This window comes from Solanum stenotomum, chromosome 2, assembly GCF_019186545.1.
Source record: "Solanum stenotomum isolate F172 chromosome 2, ASM1918654v1, whole genome shotgun sequence".
Taxonomy (NCBI): domain Eukaryota; kingdom Viridiplantae; phylum Streptophyta; class Magnoliopsida; order Solanales; family Solanaceae; genus Solanum; species Solanum stenotomum.
The window spans coordinates 50,918,928-50,930,315 of NC_064283.1; the positions used below are offsets into that span (position 1 = coordinate 50,918,928).

Consider the following 11,388-nt stretch of genomic DNA (forward strand, 5'->3'; position numbering starts at 1 on the left):
ATTCTTATAATTTAACTCTAAGAAAAACCATAACAATTAAAAGTGGACGAAGGGAGTATAACGTTGTGATTGGTCCCACCCACATAAGTGTGACTATCAAGCATGCATATCTTTCCTTTAATAGCTATATTTGTTAAAAGATAGTATGTGAATATAGATGATTGATCCATTGCAGTTTCATTTAAAGAAAAAAAATAAATATAGCAGGGTATATATATATATATATATATATATAAAGATAATTAATTTGCTTATTTTATAATTAAAGATTGTAATGATTGTCAAACTCATATTAGCAAAATTAATTGTAGACAAGAGGGAGGGGCACATATCAAAATGTAGGAAATGTTCAAAATTGAAAAAAAAAAAAAAAAAACTGCACACAAGAAATGGAATATCTCCAACTTATATGTAAGACATGATAGTGGAGATATTAAATCTCCAATAAAAATAATAGGCTAGTATCAACATCAACTATTTTGAAGCAATAAATTTTAAGCTTCTAATCTTAAAAAAGAAAAAATTATTGCATAATTATACAACCCCAATAGGGTTATACCACACAAATCAACTCATATAAAGTACATGTAATATAATTTAAAAAATACCACAATCTAATGAAGACTCATTAGATTACGATCTTAAGGACTCCTCCGATGAAGATTTAGAGGAATACTCTCCTATTCATGCAACTGCATATCCCAACTTTGATTTAATACTCAGCACTTTTCAAACATGCATCAAGTTTCACATAATGAGGCATTTGAGAATTTGAGTGAAATAAACAAAGATGGAGAAAATGGTGGAAGACATTTTAATACCGAGACTGACCAAATTTCCTTCACAAATGAGCTTGCTTCACAACATGGAACAAATTTGGTTGAGATGGAAAATGAGAACGAGACACCTTATAATCTTGTTGATATTCCAATGTATGATGGAACAGGTCTTTCCCAGAGCCACTTGAAGGCATATCTCTATTGGTTAGCAAGCATAGCGCAAGGAAATGAATTTAATATGAGACTTTTTGTTAGGACACTTACAGGGCTAGCCTTGCTGTGGTATGCAAATCAAGATACATGGAAATGGTTCTCTTGGATCAATATGGCCAAGGATTTTCTTAAGCAATATGGGCCTCCTAATAGGGCTTCCTAATAGAGCATCTAAAGGGTGTGATTTTTTTAAAAGGAAATCTATGGAGTCTCTTGAGGGAATTAAAGGGCATGAATCCCAAAAGAAAGTAGCAGAATCAATTTTGGGGCATTATTGTTTGAATAAGGTACAATCTAGAGACAAAGGGAAGACAATTGTCACTGAAGAATCAAATGTTCCTCCACTAGTGCCTGAAGCGAGAAAAACTCAAACTTTCACCCCTTTGAGTGAACCAATTTCATTTATATTTGAAAAGTTGAGATCATTAAAAAATTTGCAACCAAAATATCATGAAATTCCTTTGAATCCTTTTAACCTAGCCAAACAATGTACTTTCCATTCAGGCATGTTAGGTCACACTACCAATGAGTGTCACTATTTGAAAAAAGATATCCAAAAGCTATTGGATAATGGTATGATCATTCAAAGATAGGTAGCTCGCCCTAAGTTTGTTTGGCATCAACTTTCATCCATCATGCCGACATCAAGTCACAATCAAGCAATTTACCCACAATGTGTCAATCCAGCTCCTCCTCACAACCAAGCAACTGTTGGGTCAAGAATTATTGCCTCAAATTTACCTTTTCATGCATCTTCTGCAAGCTATTATGATCTAACCTAACAGAGGACCAAGAATGGTTTCATTCAGAGCAATCATTAGACGCACAAGGGAGTTTCTCAAAATATGACTTTTACTAGGCATGGAAAAGATTAATTAATTTTTGTGTAGCATTTTTTGAGAATAATTGTGTATATTTGTGAGCTTAAATGATCAATTATTTGTATGTTTTAAATTTCTTTTTATATAAGGTGAACTACTCTTGACCTGATTTTCTCGGTGGATACGTAGGCAACCCATATAGGGACTCAGTTATATTTATTTAGAAATTTCAATATATCTCTTGCTTGTAATTGGAACTACGTTCGACCTGATTCCTTGGTGGATACGTAAGCAGCCTATATAAGGCTCGGTCGATTTATTATAAAATTTTAGTATTCTCCCGAGAAGGAGAATGAAGCTGGGGCATAATTTTGGCATGTAATTGACATAATTTTTGGAAGCATGCCAAAATTTGCAAAGGATAAGAATCAAGTTGAAGTCAAGATTTGATGCTCGACATGAGTCAACCTTTCTCCAATCAAATTTTCTTTCCTTCCATTTTCAGCGTTAGAGCCTACTAGCTAATACCTCACCCTCGTCCACTTATCTTAGACTTAAAATCATTACCTCCTGCCTAAATTTTTTATTTTACAACATATAGCATAATCTATTTTATCTAATATTTATTATTTTTGCATTTATTTCATATTTTCTTATGCACGAACAATTTATTTTTGTTTTTATAGTTTTTCTTCTTTAGAGGTTGCCTAGCATTGAACACTGTTTTGACGCGAATCTGCGTTAAGGACAAAATTATAATGGCAGACAAATTGAAAGCATTCAATATCGACGTGGGATTAGTAGAAGCACAAAATGATCATTGTGAGAAGAACGTGGTTCCAAGAAACAATTTGGTCAATTTGAAAACTACCTTTAGCATTCTTCCTACCACTACTAAAGCTTTCAGCTCAACTCATAATATTTATTTAACCATATCTCCTCACCTAACTTCTACCTATGCAATCTCTCCACAAATGTCATTAGTATAAACTATCAATTCCAATAACTTTCAAGTCACCATGATGTCAACTATCCATCCTCCAACAATCGTATTTCCTTATAATGATAACAAGCATAACCGATTAGCAGCTCGTCTATATTCTAGACGTGAGAAGGATACTCAGTCAATTTGCCATGAAGATTTGAGAAAGAAGCTCCACAATCTGAGGAAAGCTTTTGATGATGAGTTGCGCTCAAGAATTTGCCAGTTGAAGTATGAGAATTTATGTGTGCATCCAAATGTTGAACTTCCTCCAGGGTACACGCTACCTAAGTTAAATACTTTTAATGGTAAAGGAAATCTCGTCGCTCACTTAAAGGACTATTGCAGCAGACTAATTGGAATTGGACATGATGAAGCCATACGAATGAGATTGTTCATTCAAAGTTTATCAGGATTAGCACTTGCTTGGTATACTAAGCAAGACTTTAGCAAATGGCATACATGGGAAGATACGACTCACGACTTTGTAAAGCAATATGAGTTCAATAATGGAGATGAATTGCATATAACCGATTTTCTCAAAGTGAAAAAAATATCGAATGAATCTTTTCAAGAATATGCCATACGATGGAGGTTAGAAGCTTCAAAAATACAACTTTCATTGTCCAAAGAGGAATTGATCTCAACCTTCATCCGTATTAAGAAGGACTATATTATGAAAAACTGCTTAGAACTTGTGCACATAACTTCTCTGATTTGATTAAGGTTGGCAAATAGATTGAAAATGGTATTCAAGGAGGAAGAATTGTAAACAACTCAGTAGCACAAGTTGTCCAACAAACCTTCCAACTGAAGGTACCAGTAAATTTGCAAAGCAAAATGAGAGAAAATGACTCAAATTTCATGGCTATGCAACAACCGCAGCACCATCCAAATGATGAGTTTTTGCAATCTCATGCTACTTCCAACTATTGCAATATGCGTCTCCATCGTCCTTGCAGACAATAGTTTCACCAAGCACAATCTGGCTCGCGACAACAGAAAATGGTGAAATCTTTCTCCTTCACTCCTTTGGATGAGCCGTATGCAAATATATTTGAGAGATTAAGAGCAAATGGACTTCTACAATCAAGAAAAGAATTCATATATGAGTATGCACCTCAAAACTTTGATCTATCCAAGAGTTGTTGTCACGACCCGAGCCTACACCCTAGACGTGACATGGCGTACAAGACTCCGAAAACCTCATACAAGCCTCATAGCATTCATAACATAAGATAATTGAAATAGTGAGGAATTAAAACCTTTCTTTAAATCCACACAATAAAAAAACTTCATTTAAAACAGTGGAAGTCTACTAGTCTCACATGACCATCTAAAAATACTCTTCGAAACAAAAGTAGGGTCATGACCCTTTACAATAGAAAGTCTAAAATAGTCTATTACAATAAAAGACATGAAACATCAAAAGTACTTGTCCTCGAATCCATGAGGACATACCACTAGTCTTGGAAGAACTCAATCCAAGCCTTTAGCCACGAGGGGAATCAAATTGAGTGCCAATCCTTACACTTTGTAGAAAATAGAAAGATATTGGTTAGGACAATTAAGTACTAAGTATGATAGCCATGCAAAAACCATGCTTAAAAAGGACATTTTGGTTGAAAATCATGCATATGCCAATTTTGAGAAAATATCATTAGCAAAAAGGCATAAAATACAAGTATAATCATCATATAAGTCATTTCATCACATTAGAACATAATCAACATATAAGTCATCTCATCACATTAGAGCCTCCACCTTAACTAACCCCAAGCTATACTTTGTGCAATATATGAATAGCGTCTCATACCACCATCCACACCAAGTACCACATTAAGGCCACAAAAAGTGAACTTACCATTCTTCCTTTTCATTATTGGACCATACTCATACATAAGGAACATAAGCATCTCATAAGTCATAACAAGGAAGTAACTCATAATACAATCCAAGTAATGCATGCATCATCACATTAAGCATATAAGTCAACATTCTTCATTAGCTTCATTAAGAGCACATTCGTTTCATTTAACATTATAACATAAAGGAACACACCATGACTACTCTCAAAGCCTACTTATGCAATGCATAGATGGCATCCCATACTACCACCCATACTAAGTAGTGCATTCTTGAGAAGTCATAGTTCATTAACATTATTTGTGGGGGTAATCCTTGACTGACATAGACCATGTGATCAATTCATGGAATTCCGGTGTCACCCTCACCGAATAAGGGATTCCTACTTGCCTAAGGTAGGACCATTAACATTTAGCTTAGGTGGATCCACTAGTTATAAACCTATGTGGGCACATAGTTATGGGATAGAGAGATTGCTTCTAGATACCCCGCCTCAACTCACGGATGAACATCCATCTCAAGAGATTATTACTAGATACCCCGCCTTAACTCACGGAAGAGCATCCAACTCAATTCATATCCACTCGGTGCTTAGCATTATTCCCCACAGAGTACTTGACATTTATTACTTTAGTTCATTGTTATGGGATAAGAGATTGCTTCTAGATACCCCACCTCAACTCAAGGATGAGTATCCACCTCAAACCCAACATTCATTCATTAGATAACTCATAGATTCAAAGATGAGAATAGCCTTTCAACTAAGAATCCCCATATCGTGAGAAAGTCCTTTCACAACATGTCATTATCATTCATTGTGTACAATTAAGAATAGTCTTTCAATCAACACGTCATCATTAACATAATCTTAGAAACTTCATTCATTCTTCATTCATGAGTATGTGTGTATGTGAGAATAACCTTTCACATATATCATCATCATTCATAAGTGTTAAATTGAGAATAGCCTTTCAATAATAACACAATTGCATTCTAAACATGATCATAACACTTTCATAGAGATCCCACATATATACTTCACATCATAATCATACATAATCCTTCATGAAATTTCCCTTCAAGGCTATGAATCAATCTCAACCCAAACATCTAGAATACTACATTAGATAAGGGAATTAACATGATTCAAATACTAATTCAATATAAACATAAACAATTCAACATACATTCATGGTCAATCGATTCCCAATCACAATTCACAACTTAGGATTTTGGAAAAAACATGGGTTCATAAGGGAATTCCATCTTAATTCATCATTAATTCATCAATTCTACCTTAGATCATCATATATAAACCTTTGAAAATGTTTTGGAATTGAACCCATGCATAGATTGAAAATCCTAGGTTTTTAGGGGATGTTGAATACTTGAAATTATCTTTGAAAGGGCTCCTTGAATGAAACTTAATCAAGGATGAAGACTACCATACCTTAATGGAGCCTTCCTCGAAATTTGAGAAGGAACACTTTGAATCTTCAAGCCCTAGCCTCCACCCCTTCTTCTTCTTCAATGGAGGTTTCTAGAGAGAGAAATATTGAGAGGGAGAACTTTGGGGTTTTGATTTGGGTATTTGAGAATAGAGGAGTAAATGAAGTGTTAATGATTTAAAACTATTTATATAAGTTATATAAAACAATTAAAATCGACCCCATACAATAACTAATTAATTAGACAATTACTAAAAGACCCTCAACTAGGCAGCCCCATCCAGTGACTGCGGCCACCTTACGGCCCATATAGGGGACCACAACTCGTGGTGGTGCCAGTGGTCCATTGGGCAGTAGCCTCCTTCAACTTGCCAACCTCCTATGAGGCCAAGGCATGACCACGAGACCTCCCACGATCCGTGGTCAAGACCACGAGTCGTGGTGAAGGTCTTGGTCTTGAGGTAATGTCAAGGCTTCAAAGCCTTGCCTCCATGCGCCTAAGTGATCTTCAGGACCACCCATCACGCCTCGTCAAGGGCACCACGACCCATGGTCCCTTGATTTGTAGCTCCTACAACATAAAACCTCTCCCAAGAAGCTAAGGCAACCCCATGAGCCTTCCCATGGCCCGTGGTCATGACCACGAGCCGTGAAGTGGCTCGTGAAGGGAAGCCTTGGCTTGGCACCTTTTTAGGGCACACTGTCTTGCCAACAACGGGTGGCACCACGACTCGTGGTGGCCACCACGGGTCGTGAAGACCCTCGTGGTCATGGTAGGCAATGGCTAGGCCTAGTTTTAGGCAGCCTTATCCCCTAGCCATGACCTTCACCCAAAACCCTTAGCCATTGCCCTTAACCCTTGATGTTAACCTCCACAGTTAGGCTCTAGTTCAACCTACCATTTTCCGGGTTGTTACAGTTGTGCTTACCATTCAAACATTCAAGGACATGACACTAAAAATTGTTTTGCACTAAAATTCAAGATTCAAAGCATGATTAAAAGTGTCAAGATAAAACTACTAATCGATCCTTCAACCAGCAATGACAATATCGCAAACGCAAGCACAATTATTGTTAAGGGTGATCCATCGAAATTGACACCAAAGCATTTGAAAAGAAAGTGTGCAATTAGTCAAGAAGACTAGTAAGGACATTATTTTTGAAGTTTGAGAATTTCATTCTCCTTTATCCCTCTTTAATGAGTATCTACTTTTTTGCAATCCTTTCTAGCCTTTTGTAGTGAACTACGTATGACATGATTCTTGTTATTCTGGGTTTGATCTCAACATTATAAATTTTCATTCACCTTCCAAGAGCAAGACTGAGACAGCTTTGCAAGTAGCCTATAACTATTTTAAACAGGCAGAAGTTGAGATCACAAGCCATATTCACCATCAAATCACTTCAATGCCATAGCAACAAGAAATTCAGATTCAAAGTCAAAGCTTCATTGTTCAATTTAAGACAACCATTTTCTTTTATACTAACAAGTTTTCTTTGAGTAATGCAGAAGTTGATTTTTAGTTATTCTTGAATGATAACACCACAAAGCTCAATCTCAAGTCAAAATTTTCAAGATTCAGATGGTGTAGCGTCAACAAGAATCAAATTTGAAATTCATAATTTTTCTTTGAGTGCAGAATTTTATAAGCAACAAATATTCATCGAAGTTGGAGCTCCTAAGATATGGGCACCATATGCACTATTGCGAAGTACTACACCATTGATGTTTACTACTATAAAAGGCATTGCATCTTAAATATTCAATACTGCAAAGGCACTGCAACAATCTCTTCATACTAGGTTCTGAATGTTCGCTACCGCAAACAAATCACACCAAGCTCATTGCATTGCACCAAAATTCATATTTCTAAGTTTGCACCATGTATTGGGTTCGTCCACCCTAAAATAGGACACATTGGGTCCATCCACCCTAAAATAGGATATATTGGGTTCGTCCACCCTAAAATGGGACACATTGGGTCCATCCACCCTAAAATATGATATGTTGGGTTCGTTCACCCTAAAATAGAACATATGGGTTTTTTCACCCTCAAATAGGATACATTGGGCTCTTCCACCCTCTAATAGGATATGTTGGGTTCGTCCACCCTAAAATAGGACATATTGGGTTTATTCACCCTAAAATAGAAGATATCGGGTTCATCCTCAAACATGTTGGGTTAGTCTGCCCTCTATTAAGACGTTTTAATCTCATATATCTCTAATGAAACATCTCACAATGCTTTAGTTATTTATTTATTTTAAAATATACATATTGTTGCACCCAAATCGCATACACAAGTGTACGTGGTTGTTCAAGTATTAAAGTAGCTCTTATTAAGAGTCGGGTATCGTACCCACAAAGACTTATGATTAGAATAATTTGATTTTTACAATACTTTCAATTAAACACAAGTGTTATCAAGGTTACAAGATCGATTGATTTTATAATTTAAAAGTTAAACAAGAACTAAAAAATCACGATTCAATTTCAAAGGTTTCAAACAATGATTGGGTAAAGTCCAGGGTTGTAGCTCACTTCAGGAATCATGCACATTATCTTGTAAAATGAATATTCATTAACTATCGAATCAATGATCACAAGGTTAAATGTATGATTATGGTCTCCCGACCTCTAATCGCCTACAATAAATGGCAACCTAATTACATCGTTGAGCGGGGATAGGTTGAACCAATTATTGAGCATTACAATTTCTTCCTGTATAATAACCAAGCAAGGTTTCTAGGTATATCTCTATCCTAGATACAAATTAACTCTAATTCTTAAGAGAAAATCATGCTCCTCATGCCCCACGTTCTATCCTCTTATTCTTCTCCCGAGTTCAATTCAGACAATATGTTTATTTCAGTGGTGATCAAGCATGAAATACAAAAAATAAGAACATAAGAGAGATTCATAGGATAGTTAATGGCAATCCATAAAACTTCAATAAGTTACAATCATCCTGTAGCCACAACCCTAAAACTAGGAAAATTAGCTACTCATAATAGGGATTTCGATCAAGCAAAGTTTAAATATCATAAATAGATTGAAAGTAGAAGAGTTTAGGAAAGAACCTTAAAAATTGATGAAATAGCTCTCCAAATTGCCGTTCTTCAAAACCCATAAAAAGAATAATTAATAAAATAAAAACTAAGTCTATTTATAATTAAGTCAAAACGGCCAAAACGGGCAAGTATGGGCGCGACGCGGAGCTGCTGTTCAGATTCATTTTATGGCAAATACTCTTCTCTGCGATGCAGCCACTCCATAGACCACTTTGTCTCAAATACTACTTCATGAACAAAATTAAAAATCCCTCTTTGTGACACAGAGAGGGTACAGACCCTTCTATTTCCATTTAAACTACTCGATCCATAATAACATTCCTCTCTGCGACGCGGAGGGGATACAGATTCTTCTTGATCTCCATTTCTTCCTTCTTCTTTCTTGTTTCTTTTCAACTTGGATCATTTCGTGTTTCCCTATGCCCATTTTAGTGATCGTTTCTTCATTTAAGCTCACCTACACAACTAATCATATAGGTTAGTATAAATTCAATCAAAAGACTCGACACGACTCTAAACTAACATAAAATGATTCCAAACTTGGCCAAAATGCAGGTGTTATTAGGTTCCTAGGCAGATAAATACACCTAAGATCACATATGCTCCACATGCAATCTTTTAAATTTCTTAAAAAGCTTATTTGTCTCTAATGAGACATCTAACAATGCCTTAATTATTTATTTTATACATATGAGCAATGCATGCTATCTTTTAAATTTATTGAAAAGTTTATTTGTCTCCAATAAGATATTTTGAAATACCTTAGTTATTTATTTACTTTTAAAATATACATATATGCACTGTTTGCATTTAAATTTCTTGAAAAATTGAGTTATGTATATATGCAACTTTACTAATATTTCTATTTAGTATGGTAGACTTCGCAGACTTGGTAGTAAGCACCACTACAACATTTTAGGCCTATGGCCACACTAAATCTGGACAACACTTGTTGTCTAAAATATTTTTGGGGATGCTTTTAAAACGTAGCCCAAGTTTTTAACTTTTAGCTACGATAATATTGGCAACATTTGTAAAGTGTACTCTTTAATGGTATAAGCAACACTTTATAAGCGTTGTTACAGTATGATATAATTGGCAACAACTATTTACATATATGGCCACACTTTTAAAGTGTTCTATTTTTATAATTGTAAATACAACACATTACAAATGTGGCCTTAAAGTTTTCACTTAAATATATATTCCCTCCAACATTTTTAACTCTCCCCCCAATTTTTATTCGGAAATAATAATAATAAAACATTAGAATAATACGCTCCAGCTGAAGAAGAACATACGCTCCAAGCTATGTCTGAAGAACATACGCTCCAGCTGAAGAACATACGTTCCAAGAGTTGTTACAGTAAGACTTTCTTTTCCCCCAAATCAGAAAAACTTTCTGTCAATTTGAAGAAGACGATTTTCTCTCCAAGCTAAGTCTGAAGAACGAGATTTTCGTCAAACTTCCTCACATATTTCACAATTTCTTGTTGAAAGGATTTTGTTGGAATAGGGTTTATCGGGTAAAAAATCTGTAACATCCGACAATTTGAAGTGGCTTTGAAGAAGCTTGAAATTGGAAAGTAGTCATTTTTGGGAAAATTTAAAATCTGGAAATTTGGCTAAGTGTGGAAATCAGTGAGTTTTTGGACAACTTTGAGTAGTCATAACTCCTAGCTCAGGATGAGTTAGGAGTAGTTCCAGTTATGGTTGTGAAGCTTGTGGAACAATCTTTCCAACGCCACCGAGTTTGCTCGATTCCGAGTTTGTATGAGGGAGTTATGCCCTTTAGAAGTTGGGCAGTTGGAAGGGAAATTCGTCCGGAAATTTAAGGGCATTTTGGTCTTTTCACAAATTATTTTTTTTGAGATTACATTGTTGTATTAGGCTGATCCTTGGATCATTTTTGTCCCATTTTTGAAAGAGAAAAAGTTAGGGTTCTTGAGAGTGAAGGAGAGAAAAAGGAGAAGAAGAAGAAGAGAAGGAAGAGGAGATCAACAAGATCATTGTGGATTTTCGTTGGGGGTGATCCCTATCAAGGTATGTGAGTTTTTGTGTGGGTTGATCCTTTCCCCCACACACACCAAGCTTATTCTATGATTTGAGAAAAGATTGGAATTTGTTGTTGAAGTTGTTGAAGTTGTTAGTTGTTGTTGATGTGTTAGTTGTGTTGTGGAAATTATTGTTGGTTGTGAGACATGATT

The 11,388-nt window shown here is 35.6% G+C and overlaps 1 pseudogene; it reads left to right on the plus strand.

Moving 5' to 3' along the window:
* The first annotated feature begins 2,835 nt into the window (after positions 1-2,835).
* LOC125856068 (uncharacterized) overlaps positions 2,836-11,388 on the plus strand; it is a 13,643-nt pseudogene continuing 5,090 nt past the window's right edge.